This window comes from Sus scrofa, chromosome 14, assembly GCF_054392235.1.
Source record: "Sus scrofa isolate SSC_HxYL_T2T_F1_AM1 chromosome 14, Sscrofa_HxYL_maternal_Yorkshire_Landrace_v2.0, whole genome shotgun sequence".
NCBI lineage: Eukaryota > Metazoa > Chordata > Mammalia > Artiodactyla > Suidae > Sus > Sus scrofa.
In genome coordinates, this window is record NC_139396.1 from 95,747,632 (window position 1) to 95,761,029 (window position 13,398).

The following is a 13,398-nucleotide window of genomic DNA, read 5'->3' on the forward strand; positions in this document are numbered from 1 at the left end:
CCTTTAGTTCACAGCTATTAAACCGATGCATGATCTCGGCACAGGGAGTCCCACAGACTTGTCTAAGATATAGACATGGTGCAGAAGAGGAAGTGAGCAGATGATTGGCTGGTGGGAGAGTGGGAATAGGTCTGTCTGGGAGTGTTTCATAGAGGAGGTGACCACTGACAAAGGATGTGAAAGCAGAGTCTTGGTCTGCCCGATGGAGGCATGGGGCAAAGGCACCTGGGTGGAGGAAACGGCCTGGGCGCTGAGTCATGGACGGCTGGGGCTCAGAGGCACCACAAAAATGATCTCATCTACCCACCGCTAATGCAGAGGGCAGCAGGGGCTGCCTGGGGCTACCCAGTCAGTCAGCAGCAGAGTTCTAACTGGAATTCCAGCCTCTCAACTTCCCAGCCAAGATTTTTTTCTTTCTTCCTTTTTTTAATTGAATTTATTACATTTGTAGTTGTACAATGATAAGATTTTTTTCTTGCTGGACAAATGCTAGATATCATACAAAACATTATCTTCCTCACTTAAATCACAAGTACATTCAGGTCATCTGAATTTAGTTCAAAGTCTGTAAATGGAGAGCACAGCTAGAGAGGCTGATGTTTAAAGGGGTCTGTGCAGTGCTCATCACGGTGCCAGGTACAGAAATGATGCTCATTAAATGTCTGCAGCCTTCTCCGTGGCTGGATGGTGGATGATGGCCTCTCCTTCTTTTGCAGGATGCATGGATGAGCGCTTTCAACCCATGCAGACTTGAAGCTAGGGCTTGTGAAAGCTCAGGGCACTAGAAGGCAAGAATTTCACAGGCAAGGTGTGAGCACCTGGGGCCCCTCCATTTGAAGGTGGGCAGGTCCTCGTGGAAATGAGCAAATGTTAGATTTACCTCCAACCAGTCTGCGCTTTGAGTGGCGCAGAGAGAGAGGCCTTATCAGTCACTCAGGGCTTTCAGGTTTAGGGCTAAGAAGGAAGCAGAAGAGCCAATACTATTATGCTTTCTCTGTCCTGGTTCTTAAAGAGCTTTCAGGCATGGCTGGTGTGGCATGTGTCCGTTCTCGATGGGAGATAAATCTTTGTCGTCTCCTTGTCCAGATTTAGAAAACTGAGGCTCTGAGAGGGGCTATAGCTCAGGGTAACCTATTGGAGCCAAATGGTCCTTGGGTGAAGAGAGAGAAATCACCCCTCCTGAATTGCATTTCAGAGATTCAGTTCCACCGCCAGACTGCTGCTCCACTGTGTTGACAATTCTCTTGTCAGTATTCTCTTTCTCAGGTATATCTCATATATATATATGTAAAGGTATATATGTTTATATTATAGTGTATATTGATATATAATTTTACTTATACATGATTAACATATAAAGTTATATATTATATTACATATTAAATATCCAGAAGTTATACATTTTACATACCATAAAACATACATTTACTTGTCTAATTTTATATAATATTTATAATATATATTTTATAGTATATATTATATAAATTATATGTTTAAATATAAACTATATGGAGTTCCCATTGTGGCTTAATGGTTTATGAACCCAACTAGTATCCATGAGGCTGCAGGTTTGATTCCTGGCCTCACTCAGTGGATTAAAGGATCCAGTGTTGCTGTGAGCCGCAGTGTAGGTCATAGACACAGCTCGGATAGGGCATTGCCGTAGCTGTGGTGTAGGCCAGCAGCTGCAGCTCTGATTCAACCCCTACACTGGGAACTTCCACATGCCATGGGTATGACCCTAAAAAGACAAAAAAAGAAAAAAAAACTATATATACTATAACACAGATCTACATCTTTTTTTTTTTTTTTTTTTTTTTTTTTTTTTTTTTTGGTCTTTTTGTCTTTTTCTAGGGCTGCATCCATGGCATGTGGAGGTTCCCAGGCTAGGGATCTAATTGGAGCTGCAAACATCGGCCTACGCCACAGCAACACCAGATCTGAGCTGCATCTGCAACCTACACCACAGCTCACAGCAACGCCGGATCCTTAACCCACTGAGTAAGGCCAGGGCTTGAACCCACAACCTCATGGTTCTTAGTTGGATTTGTTAACCACTGAGCTGTGACAGGAATTCCTACATCTTTTTTTTAAATTGAAGTATTCTTTTTTTTTTTAAGTTTTACTGATGCATAGTTGGTTTACAGTGTAATAATTTCTGCTGTGCAATGAAGTGATTTAGTTATACTTGTACACACACTGAAGTGTTGATTTAATTTTGTGTTAATTTCTGCTGAAAAGTGATTCAATTATATATATGTTTTTTCCATTATGGTTTATCATAGGACATTGAATGCAGTTCTCTATGTTATACAGTGGGATCTTATTAATCATCCTACCCTCCAGGTATAATAGCTTCCATCTTCTAACCCCCACCTTCTATTCCATTTCTCCCCAAACTCCTCCCCGTTGGCAACCATAAGTTTGTTCCCCACGTCTGTGAGTCTGTTTCTGTTTTACAGCTAGGTTCATTTGTGTCATATTTTAGATTCCACATATAAGTGATATCATGTGGTATTTGTCTGTCTTTTTCTGACTTGTTTTACTTAGTATAATAATCTCTAGTTGCATCCATGTGGCTGTGAATGGCATTATTTTGTTCATTTTTATGGCTGAGTAATATTCACTGTATATATGTACCACATCTTCTATGTCCATTCATCTCTCTTTTTTTGGTCTTTTTTGCTATTTCTTGGGCCACTGCCACGGCACATGGAGGTTCCCGGGCTAGGGGTCAAATCGGAGCTGTAGCCACCAGCCTACGCCAGAGCCACAGCAACGTGGGATCCGAGCCGCGTCTGCAACCTACACTGCAGCTCACGGCAACGCCAGATCGTTAACCCACTGAGCAAGGGCAGGGACTGAGCCCACAACCTCATGGTTCCTAGTCAGATTCGTTAACCACTGCGCCATGACGGGAACTCCCCATTCATCTCTTGATGGACATTTCTTTCTTTTTTTTCTTTTTTCTTTTCGTTTTCCATGATGCTCTAACCCAAGAGACTGAACACAGTTCCATATGCTAAACAGCAGGACCCCATCACCCATCCGTTCTAAATGTAACAGTCTGCATCTACCAACCCCAAACTCCCCACATATCCCCCTCTTTCCCCCTTCTCCCCAACAAACACAAGTCTACCCTCCATGTCCATGATCTATTTCTGCTTCGTAGATAGATCATTTGTGCCACATTTTAAATTCCACATATAAGTGATATCATATGGTGTTTTTCTTTCTCTTTCTGACTTACTTCATTTAGTATGAGAATCTCTAGTTCCATCCATGTTGCTGTTTTATCCTTTTTAATGGCTAAATAGTATTCCATTGCATATACACACCACATCTTCTTAATCCATTCATCTGTTGAAGGACATTTAGGTTGCTTCCATGTCTTAGCTATTATTAATAGTGCTGCAATGAATGTAGGAATGCATGTATCTTTTCCAGTGAAAGTTTTGTCTGGTTATATGTCCAGGAGAGGGATTGCTGGATCATGTGGTAGGTCTATATTTAGTTTTTTGAGGAACCGCCATACTGTTTTCCTTAGTAGTTGCACCAAATTACATTCCTACCAACTGTGAAGGAGGATTCCCTTTTCTCTACATCCTCTCCAGCATTTATTGTTTATTGACTTGTTAATGATGGCCATTCTGATGGATGTGAGGTGGTACCTCACTGTAGTTTTGATTTGCATTTCTCTGATAATTAGTGATGTTGAGCATTTTTCCATGTGCCTGTTGGCCATTTGTATGTCTTCTTTGGAGAAATGTCTATTTAGGTCTTCTGCCATTTTTCAATTTTTTTTTTTTTTTTGTCTTTTCTAGGGCCGCACCCGAGGCATATGGAGGTTCCCAGGCTAGGGGTCTAATCAGAGCTGCCGCCACCGGCCTATGCCAGAGCCACAGGAACTCAGGATCCGAGCTGTGTCTGTGGCCTACACCACAGCTCACAGCAATGCCGGATCCTTAATGCACTGAGCAAGGCCAGGGATCGAACCCGCAACCTTATGGTTCCTAGTTAGATTCGCTAACCACTGAGCCACAACCGGAATGCCTCAATATTTTTTTTTTTTTTTTTGTGGTTGTTGTTAAGTTGTATGAGTTGTTTATATATTTTGGAGATTAAGCCTTTGTTGGTTGCATCATTTGTAAAGATTTTCTCTCATTCTATGGGTTGTCTTTTCACTTTTTCAGTGGTTTCCTTTGCTGTGCAAAAAGCTTTTGAGTTTAACTAGGTCCCATTGGTTTATTTTTGTCTTTATTGCCATTATTCTAGGAGGTTAATCAAACGAGATGTTGCTGTGATTTATGTCAAAGAGTGTTATGCCTATGTTTTCCTCCAGGAGTTTTATAGTATCTGGCCTTACATTTAGGTCTTTAATCATTTTGAGTTTATTTTTGTGTATGGTGTTAGGAAGTATTCTAATTTCATTCTTTTACATGTCCACTTTTCCCAGCACCACTTGTTGAAGAGACTATCATCCTTCACTGTATGTTCTTGCCTCTTTTGTCATTGATTAGTTGATCATAGGTACTTGGGTTTATTTCTGGGCTTTCTATCCTGTCCCATTGGTCTATATTTCTGTTTTTGTTCCAGTGCCATACTGTTTTGATGACTGTAGCTTTGTAGTATAGTCTGAAGTCAGGAAGCCTGATTCCTCCTTTTCTTTTTTTTTTTTTTTTTTTTTTTGGTCTTTTTGCTATTTCTTTGGGCTGCTTCTGTGGCATATGGAGGTTCCCAGGCTAGGGGTCTAATCGGAGCTGTAGCCACCAGCCTATGCCAGAGCCACAGCAACGCGGGATCCGAGCCGCGTCTGCAACCTACACCACAGCTCATGGCAATGCCGGATCGTTAACCCACTGAGCAAGGGCAGGGACCGAACCCGCAACCTCATGGTTCCTAGTCGGATTCGTTAACCACTGCGCCACGACGGGAACTCCTGATTCCTCCTTTTCCATTTTTTCTTTTCAATATTGCTTTGGCTATTGGAGCTCTTTTGTGTTTCTATACAAATTTAAAAATATTTTGTTCTTTTTTTCTTTTTCTTTTTTTTTGTCTTTTTGCTATTTCTTTGGGCCGCTTCCACAGCATATGGAGGTTCCCAGGCTAGGGGTCTAATCGGAGCTGTAGCCGCTGGCCTACGCCAGAGCCACAGCAACGTGGGATCCGAGCCGCGTCTGCAACCTACACCACAGCTCACGGCAACACCGGATCGTTAACCCACTGAGCAAGGGCAGGGACCAAACCCGCAACCTCATGGTTCCTAGTCGGATTCATTAACCACTGCGCCACGACAGGAACTCCTGCTCTATTTCTATAAAGAATGTCCTTGGTAATTTGATATGGATTGCATTGAATCTGTAGATTGCCTTAGGTAGTATCATAATTTTGACTATATTGATCTTTCAATCCAAGAGCATGGTATATCTTTCCATCTATTTGTGTCTTCTTTGATTTCTTTCATCAGCATCTTATAGTTTTCAGAGCACAGGTCTTTTGTCTCTTTAGGTAGGTGTATTCCTAGATATTTGATTCTTTGCTATGGGATGGTTTCCCTAATTTCTCTTTCTCACCTTTCATTTTTAGTATATAGAAATGCAGTCAGTTTCTGTGTATTAATTTTGTATCCTGAAACTTTACCAGAGTCATTGATGAGCTCCAACAGTTTTCTGATAGTGTCTAGGATTTTCTAGGTTTAGAATCACATCATCTGCAAACAGTGATAGTTTTATTTCTTCTTTTCCAATTTAGATTCCCTTTATTTCTTTTTCTTCTCTGATTGCTATGGCTAGGACTTCCAAAACTATGTTGAATAACATTGGTGAAAGTGGACGTCCTTGTCTTGTTCCTGATCTTAGCCAAAGTGCTTTCAGTTTTTCACCAATGAGAATGATGTTACCTGTGGGTTTTGTTGATAGATATTTAGATTATATCCATGTCTTGGCTATTGTGAATTGTACTGCTGTGAACATAGGGGTGCATGTATCTTTTTGAATTATAGTTTTGTCTGTCAAAGATCTACATCTTAATATATGTATATTTGCTATATTTCAGAAAGATAGAGAATGGCAATGATAAGCACCCCCTCCCACACATCTTAATGCTTTCAACCCTTTGGGTTCTAAACCCTCACGTACATGGTGCCACAGTGTGAGTGAGGAATTTCAGAGCAGGTTTTACATCTCACTAGCTTTCTAAACCCTAACACAGCTTCTGCACCTCAAAGAAGCTTCCAGTGGCTGCTGAGAGCCCTCTGGATGGGCCGGACCCCAAGACACAGCCTTTCAGGCTCCCCTTGAGAGCTGATCCCTGCCCACCTCTCTCCACCAGCCACTGGGCACTTCCTCCAGGAAGCATCTTCCAGTGACTCACACAAGGGTTTGGGGTCCCTGCTCTCTGCCCTCAAGTGCCTGTGCCTCCCCCCTCCTCCCACCAGGTCACTCCCACCTGGAAGACCCAAGTCCTTGTCTGTGACTCTTGCCAGGCAGTGAGCATAGAACACACAGATTGGTCTGCTACGGACACCTCTGGGATCCTCGTATCCAGCATAGAGCTGGGAGGGGGGCATGCCAGGAGTTTGTTAGATGTTGACCATGAGTTGGAAGCTGGAGTGGGGAGGATCCGTGTCCTGGGAATGAGGAGGGGGCGCCCTGAGGTTTAAAGATGAGACCAGCTCTGGCATTTTGCTGAGCTGGCCCATTTTGGAAGGTTGGAGTCATCCTTGGTTTCACTCCCCTCCCTCCTTTCTCATAGGAACTTGAGAGCAGCCGTGGTGTGGAGGAGGGCCCCTGCCCCTCTACCCGTGTCAGGGGATTGGCAAAAGAAAGGGCTGGGGTAATTCTGGACCCTGAAGGCAAATTGCTGCAAAGGGGTCCTTGGAAAAGGGGCCCAAGAAAATGCACAATTCTGTGGGACAAATGTCCTGGCTTCTTCAGTCCAAAAAAAGGTAGATGAAAAAAAAAAAAAAAAAAAAAAAGAGGAAATTGCTTAGATTAGGGGTTGGCAAACCTCTGTAAAGACCAAATAATAAATATTTCAGTTTTTGTGGGCCATGCTGGCTCTGGAAAAACTACTCCACTCTGCTTTTGTAGCATGAAATGAACCAAAGAACATGTAAACAAATGGAGGTGGCTGGGAGTATTTACAAAACAGGCGGTGGCTGGATTTGGCCCTTAGGTGTATTTGCCCGCCCATGGTTTAGATTAAAAGACTCTTCTGTGACACATCAGCCAAATGCAATGTGTGGATTTTGTTTAGACCCTGATTTGAACAAACCAAGTCTTGAAAACAAAAGTAAACAAAAAATTTGCACGACCAGTTGGGGAGATTTTAGCAATGAATGGATATATAATGATTTTAAGGAATTATGGTTAATTTCATTAGGTGTGACAAAGACGCTATGGTTTTTGTTGTTGGTCTTCTATTGTTTCTTATTTTTATAGAAGAGAGTCTTTGGAGTCATTAGGTGTGACAAAGACGCTATGGTCTTTTGTTGTTGCTCTTCTGTTGTTTCTTATTTTTATAGAAGAGAGTCTTTGGAGTTCCCGTGTCATGGCGCAGTGGAAATAAATACAACTAGGAACCATGAGGTTGCAGGTTTGATCCCTGGCCTCCTTCAGTGGGTTAAGGATCCGGTGTTGCCATGAGCCGTGGTGTAGGTCGCAGACGCGGCTCAGATCCCACACTGCTGTGGCTGTGGTGTAGGCTGGCAGCTGTAGCTCCAATTGGAGCCCTAGCCTGGGAACCTCCATATGCTGTGGGTACAGCCCTAAAAACCAAAAAAACAAAACAAAAAAACAACAACAAAAGAAGAGAGTCTTTTATCTATTAGCTCCTGATACCAAATGGGAGATGATGCCTGAAACTAGCTTTAAAATATCCGGATGTATGGAGGGGAGGGAGTAAAGAAGACAGACGGGGCTGGCCATGTGCTGATAAGGACTGAAGCTGCATTCTGGGTAAATATGGGTGGGGGGATGTCTTTGTACTAGTCCGTCTTCTTTTGTGTGTGTTTGAAAATTTGCGTTGTAAAATTTTTCAAAAGCAGGGACGAGAAAGAACGTCCTCTCCCTTTGCCTCTGGTGATCACGGCATCTGGTGAACATATGTTGCCTGGCGCTATTGTAGCCATCTAGCGACTAAAAGGGGACAAGCCTGAGGATGAGACTAACCGCCAAACATGGCAGAGGGGAAAGGGGAAGGAAGGAATGGGGGTGCTGGAGGATTCTGTTGGGTCACCCAGTTAACCAGACCGGAGTGGGCCTGCTCCCGTGTTCCCTATTATATGGGTAACACATTAAGCCATATACCATTTTGTTGTTGTTGTTGTTATTACGTGTAATTCAGTTGATCTAGAGAAAGGACAGAACGGAAGTTGGATGCCTTCTGCTGCAGGATGCCACCCATGGCATCTCAGGGGACACCAGGATTGAAAGATATGCTTGTAATGGATCCTTGCCAAATCCCTCTGAGTCCTTCTCTCACACCCAAGGGGCCCCAGGAATTGGGACTGGTCTCTGCTTTCTGCCCACTCTCTCGACCTCCAAAGGGCCAATGTCAGGGACTGCACTGGACTTTGGCTAGAGAGATGCTGATGGTGCAGTCATAGACGTACCGTTTCAGGAGAGGAAATGGCAGGAGCAGCGCTCCCAAAGGACAGCTGGCCTTTCTGGCAGCCTTCGTCACGGGGACAAGGAGACCTCTTCTCCCTGAACTCCTCAACACACAGCAACCACAAGCCCACAGCATCTACACACAGGGCACAAACAGCATTGTTTCTAACTGATCTCATGGTTCAGCCAGTCTCGGGGGTATCAGCTGTTCTGTAATGCATGACAAATCACTGTGGTTAACTTAGCCCATTCGGGTCTCCTAGATACGGTCCTCAGACATTTGCCAAAAAATGTGCAGAGGGAATGCAGGGGGAAGAGAAGGAGAAGGGTGACACGAAGAGGGGCCACTAGGCAGGGTCTCTGCGTCCTCCGATGCCCCGGAGCGCTGCCCAGGACTTGGGGCTCAGGTAAACTCCAGCCCAGACTCTGGAGACAAGAATGGGAGGTGAGGGTGGCAGCCTTCAATAAGGAGAAGGTCACAGTTTATTCTGGTCCTAATTTGGCCCCGATTTTCAAGGCTTTGCTTATAACAGCGATTTTCGAATAGGAATGTGCAGCAGAATCCCCTGGAGGGCCTGTTAAAACCCAAATTGCCAGGCTCTACCCCCTGCGTTTCTGATTGAGCAGGTCTGGGGTGGGGCCTGAGAATCTGCGTTTATGACAAATGCTGAAGTGATGCTGACTCTGCTGCTCCAGGGAACCCCGATTTGAGAACCACGGGCCTAGAACTTCTTGGCAGGACAGCGGCTCTCGGGTGTCAGGAAGAAGACATCCAGACTTTTTTTCATCTTCCCTTTGGGCTGAGGTGGGAATCAATGGTGAATAGCCAGAGGGATTGTGGTCCTGGGTCAGAGGCAAGAGATCATGTGACCAGGAACTAGGAGTCTGGGCTGTTCTTTTGTCTCTGAGCCATCTCACCGTGTTGCCTGAAAAACTCACCTCTGCTCTCTGGGCCTCAGTTCAGCCCTCTGTAAAGTGAGCAGATGGCACTTTTCTGAATGTTGTTTTCACAACAAAAAGTTTCTTAAAAAAGAAAAAAGACAAAATGGACTAGGCGACCTCCAAGGGGAGGAGGGTGGGCGGATTTCATGAGGCACCATGGTGCACTCAGAAGCCTGTGGGTTGGACTCCAACTTGGGAATAAATATGACTGATACCGGAGTTCTGCTCTGGCGCAAGGGGATCAGCTGCATCTCTGAAGCACTGGGATGGATACAGGTTCGGTCCTGGGCTCCGGCACAGTGGGTTAAGGATCTGGTGGTGCTGCAGCTGCAGTGTGGATTGCAACTGCAGCTTAGATCTGATCCCTGGTCCTGGAACTTCCATATGCTGCAGGCAGCCAAAGAAGAAAAAAAAAAAAAAGACTGCAATTAAGTAGCTGCTGGTACTGACCGGGGCATCCTGCCTGGAAGGATACCTGTGATGATACCACTCACAGGGCTGTTGTGAGGTCTGAGGAGACCATGCAAAGCACCTGGTCAGCGAGGGGCAGCTGTGATGGTTGCTTTGCTATCTTGAATATCTTTTCAAGGCTGGCCGGGGGAACAGAAAGCCGACTCTTCTCTCCCACCCCTGCCCAGCCGTGGAGTCTCATGACCTTCCCGCTGATGGTAGAATCAGACCTTGCAAGTGTATATTTCAGGTTTTCCCCTGGATTGGTTATTCTGGAAAATGCTTAACTCCCCCAATTTTCTTTTCTTTTCATTCAACAGCTTAATTGAGATAAACGTCCACATACTGTAAAATTCATTCTTCCAAAGTGAAGAACGCAGTGTTTTTAGTATATTCACAGAATTGTGCAACCATCACTACTGTAGGGATTTAGATGGAAGCCCCTTATCCGTTAACAGTCAGTCCCAATCCTTTCTTCCCCAAACCCTGGCAGCCGGTAACCTCCTCAGTATCTCCATAGATTTACCTATTTTAGACAGTTTTTGTTTTTTGCTTTTTAGGACTGCGCCTTTGGCATATGGAAGTTCTCAGGCTAGGGGTCGAATTGGAGCTACAGCTGCTGGTCTACACCACAGTCACAGCAATGCAGGATCCAAGCTGAGTCTGCGACCTACACCACAGCTCACATCAACGCCAGATCCTTAACCTACTGAACAAGGCCAGGGATCGAACCTGCATCCTCATGGATACCAGTCAGATTTGTAACCTGCTAAGCCACAATGGGAACTCCCTAGACAGTTTTTGTAATTGGTTAACTCCCCAAATTGTCCATGCTCCTTCTCCAGCTCCCATTCATTTGATTACTAATTTAACACATATTTATTGAGGGCCCATTAAATGCCACATATAGGACAGGAACTGAGGATGTAATTTGGAAGAAAATCCAGACAAGGGCCCTGCTCCCTGTGGAACTCATGATCTAGTGGGGAAGCAGATGTTAATCCGTGGATCACAGAGAATCAGGTGGAATTCAGTAGTGAGAAGTGCTGTAAAGTAGATGGAGAGGGTGCCACAACAGGGGGATGTGGCCTAGATGGGACGGCAGGACAGGCTTTAGGCAGTGACAATTAGACTGGTATACAAACGATGAGCAGGGATTGACTGGGCAAAGAGGCAGGATAGAGCATTGAGGGCAGAGGGGAGGGGACAGCCTGTGCAAAGGCCCTGAGGCAAGATGAGCCTGGGGCATACAAGGAACTAACCTGGAGGGCTGGGAGTGGGGGGATGTGGAGGCAAGTGGGTCAGTGGGACCCACCCTGCGTGGAGCCTCCTACTCTGAGTTAGGGAGTCTGGTATTTATCCAAAGAGTAACAGAGCCTTTGGAGATTTTACAGCAGAAGCAACTATATGATCTAAGGTGTATTTTATTTATTTATATTTTTATTTTTTGCTTTTTAGGGCTGCAACTGCAGCTTATAGAAGTTCCCAGGTGGGGGGCTGAATCAGAGCTGCACCTGAGGGCCTATACCACAGCCACAGCAACTTGGGATCTGAGCCGTGTCTGTGACCCACACCACAGTTCATGGCCTGATCCTTAACCCATTGAGTAAGGCCAGGGATCGAACTGGCATCCTCATGGATACTAGTCAGGCTCTTAACCCGCTGAGCCACAATGGGAACTTCCTAAGGTGTGTTTTTAGTATGTCCTCGGATCCCGCTGGAGAAGTCCAGGGGCCAGAGTTAGGGGGAGGATCTGTTAAGACAGACTTAATGTCAGTGTCTAATGAAGGGATGCTGGTGACCTGGTGGGGAGGGAGTGTGGGCATGTTTGAGATGGAAGTAGCTTTGCAGCAGACCCCACAGGGTTTGGGGATGCGCTGGTGACTTGGGTGGCCCTGGCTGTCTGGCTACCAAACTGGGTGGACGGTGGTAGCTCTCACTGAGCTAGGGCAGAATCTCCTTTCTCCTCGCCTGAGTATGTCAGAGCCCGGGGGTCTCTGGTCACAGCAGGAGTTGTAAGAAAGGGACGCTCTGTGTGTGTTTCAGGGTACCATGTAAAGCACAGCAGCTGGCATTCAACAGATGACAGCCACCTGCCAGGGCCCCTGAGCCGTGACGAGCCTGTGCTACCACTACGCCTCGCCCTTGCCATCCCCCAGGGGATTGCTGGCCTTTCCTACAAAGACCCTTGGGGGCGTGGCTCTGAATGCCCCTGAGGAGGGCGGATTTTGTGGTCAAAACCTCAAACCACCTCCTCTTGGAAGGTGAAGCAAGGCAGGGGAAAAGCTGGTGTCTGGGGAGAGGCTGTGCCCCTGCAGGTGAGAGGGCAGGTGCCTGGGGTCTGAAGCTGGGGAAGCTGGTCCTACTCTAAACCAGCTGTGTGACCAGAGGCAAGTCCCTTCCCTCTCCAGGGCAACCTGTCAAGTTAGGGGTGGGGCTCTGCCTTGGAACCTGTCCCAGGGCACCTCCCGCTCACGTCTCGGGGGTTTTGTCTATGCTCAAAGGAGATTGGGCCAGTGGCCGGGGCTGCCTTCCTCCTCAGGGGGTGCTCGTGGTTGACCCTGCTCCTTCATCCAGAGCACACTTGTCTCCCGTGCTTGGCAGGCTTCCTCATGCACCTGTCACATCTTCCAATTTGTTGCTGACTAGGTACAGTGCAAGCTATTTGCGACTCCCCTCCCCTGCCAGGGCCTCGGATGGGTGGGATGTTGGACAAATGTCAGAGGGCTGTAAGCAGGAGACACATCCAAGCCATTTTCCCCTGTGCAGAATCTCAGGTGAGAGACTGGGAACCCAGAACTTGCCTTCCTCCCGAGGGTCTCAGCAGACGCCCATAGATTGCTTTGCTTTGGTTCTGATCATCTCCAGAAATGGGGCCGGCCACCCAGCCATCTCCCCCACCTTCTGGCCCCGGCTCTGAGCTATGCTCCCATGTCCCCTCTTCCTAACAAAGGCTTCCTCAGTAGAAAAGAGCCTGGACACACAACAGTTGCCAACAAAAGCAACCATTGTAGCCCCAGGGAAGGGGGTGGGGATGGAGAGCCAGCGTGAGGTTTTGCTCACTGCTTGCCAAGACTGGCTCCGGGGAAGGCCCCGGCCCACAGTTTGTGAGTCAAGCTCTGGGGTCCCAACTGTAGTCGCTCCCTCTTGACTTACTGAGTCTAAGGCAGGAAGTATGGGGTGGAGTCCAGGGAGGGGGCTCAGGCCCCTGAATTTTCTAGGCAAGCTTCTCTGGGTTGGTCCTGCAGAGAGAGAAAATTAGCAATTACATGCCATGGCTTTTCCCATCTGCTGCCCAGGGCCCCCACTCTGCAGCTGGGAAAACTGAGCCCCTGAGAAGGCAGGCAGGCTGTTTTTTCCTGAGTTCATTTAATGGGTTTGTGGAGGGCCAGCG

The 13,398-nt window shown here is 46.4% G+C and overlaps 1 protein-coding gene and 1 long non-coding RNA gene across 3 annotated transcripts in view; one reads left to right on the forward strand and one right to left on the reverse strand.

The window, feature by feature from the left end:
• The window catches only part of ADAMTS14 (ADAM metallopeptidase with thrombospondin type 1 motif 14), a 119,654-nt gene that overhangs the window by 11,567 nt on the left and 94,689 nt on the right, over window positions 1–13,398 (forward strand). The window lies entirely within an intron of this gene.
• LOC146396867 (uncharacterized) overlaps window positions 11,427–13,398 on the reverse strand; it is a 53,179-nt gene continuing 51,207 nt past the window's right edge. Inside the window, exon 3 of the long non-coding RNA XR_014828077.1 lies at window positions 11,427–11,636. This is a non-coding gene — a long non-coding RNA (uncharacterized LOC146396867). The remainder of the gene's footprint in view (window positions 11,637–13,398) is intronic.